Source organism: Somniosus microcephalus, unplaced genomic scaffold (assembly GCF_052327205.1).
Source record: "Somniosus microcephalus isolate GS21.2 unplaced genomic scaffold, FLI_Smic_1.0 scaffold919, whole genome shotgun sequence".
Classification (NCBI taxonomy): Eukaryota; Metazoa; Chordata; class Chondrichthyes; order Squaliformes; family Somniosidae; genus Somniosus; species Somniosus microcephalus.
Window position 1 is genome coordinate 25942 of NW_028226106.1, and position 1657 is coordinate 27598.

General features: G+C 51.0%; 1 non-coding gene across 1 annotated transcript; it reads left to right on the forward strand.

The window, feature by feature from the left end:
* Positions 1-1584: 1584 nt before the first annotated feature.
* On the forward strand, positions 1585-1657 carry trnav-uac (transfer RNA valine (anticodon UAC)). Its single transcript has one exon. It is a non-coding gene; the product is annotated as a tRNA-Val (tRNA).

Below are 1657 nucleotides of genomic sequence, written 5' to 3' on the forward strand. Positions count from 1 at the left end.
TATCTCTGCAGCGCCCCTTGCGGCTGCTTCATGTGATACTGCCATACTGAAAGCTTTGTCCAGCGTAAGGTCCTTTTCTGATAGAAGCCGTTTCTGGGTCCCTTCACTTTTTAGCCCACACAAAAACTTGTCCCTTAACGTGTCTGCTAGTCCCGCTCCAAACTGGCAGTATTTCGATAGCTTGCGCACTTCCGTTAGGTACTCAGCATTGCTTTCGTCTTTGTGTTGGTTCCTTTTATGGAACTTAAATCGTTCTGCTATCAGCAGCGGTGTGGGGTTTAAGTGGTCCTGTAGGATTTCTACTATGCTTTCAAAATTCTTGTTTACCGGCTTGTCTGGGGTTATTAGATTTCGCAGTAACCCATAAGTTTTTGCACCCACGGAATTTAACAGAACCAGCGCTTTATTAGCATCTGGCACTTCATTCGCCCTGCAGTACACCTCAATACGTTCCACATATGTCGCCCAATCTTTGACTTCATTGTCGAACATAGAGATACTGCCACTCTTCGGCATCCTTGGTTGTGCATTAACTATCACCAATGGCGCCTCCCGTGCTTCCCCTCCTTCTCCGCTGGCACAAAATGGCATCTCCCGTGCTTTCCTTCCTTCCTGCGCTCGCCCTTCTTCTCCACTGCGGTTTCTCAAAATGGCGCCTCTCACACTCTTCCTTCTTCTCCGTGGCTCAATGGCGTCCCTTGTGCTGTCCCTGCTTCTCCGCGGCTCAATGGCATCTCCTGCGCTCTTCCTGCTTCTCCGCGGCTCAATGGCATCTCCCCTTGCTTCGCCCCATGGACCCTGATCAGCCCGTGATCCCTGGCTGTGCTCTGCGTGTTCTTCTTTTGATATTTTTCGACGCCGCTCAGTGTAGAACCCGGCTGTTTCTTACCCTCTCTCTTTCTGGTTTGCAGTATTTTTCCTCGACGCCGCTCGGTGTTCAACCCCCGGCTGCGCCCTGCGCTCTTCACCCTCTGTCTTACCCCATCGACGCTGCTCGGCTCTCTGCCATCAGTCGGCTCCAGCTGCCACTGCTCAGGAAGGGTCTGCTCTGGATGCTCTGGATCTGTCGCCGGTCTCTTACTGCTCGTTGTGGCTGGGGAACCAATCCCGGCTCTCCACAGCCTCCCCAGCGAAGTTGGATCTCTGCCTGACTGCTGGGCGGTTGCTCGTGGTCGACGCCCGTGTTCCTGACCTCGACTACTTTTTTTTTTCTTTTATGTTGCAGGTAGATTCGAATCGACACTCGTCGCCGCTGTTAGATCCGTGGTTCAGTGGATACATAATCACACGGATGCTGTACATTAACAAATAACAGGTCTTTACTGGAGGAGGGTAAACTCTAGACTGGGGTACAGAGGCATGCGCAAAGCTTATATACCGGTGTGGTCACTGCCGGTACTACAGTATACAGGAGCTGTAAAAAGTAGTTCTGACTTAAAGGCACATACACTACAGAAAGGAACATTGTTGAAGTGTACAGTTTTGTTCAGAGAATGTTAGTGATGGGAAATTAAGTCAGAATCTGGGCGTCAGCATTTCACCTTCTCCCTGAACAGATTTTTCTGGAGGCGGCGTGCATCAATGGTTTCCGTAGTGTAGCGGTTATCACGTTCGCTTTACACGCGAAAGATCCCCGGTTCGATCCCGGGCGGAAACA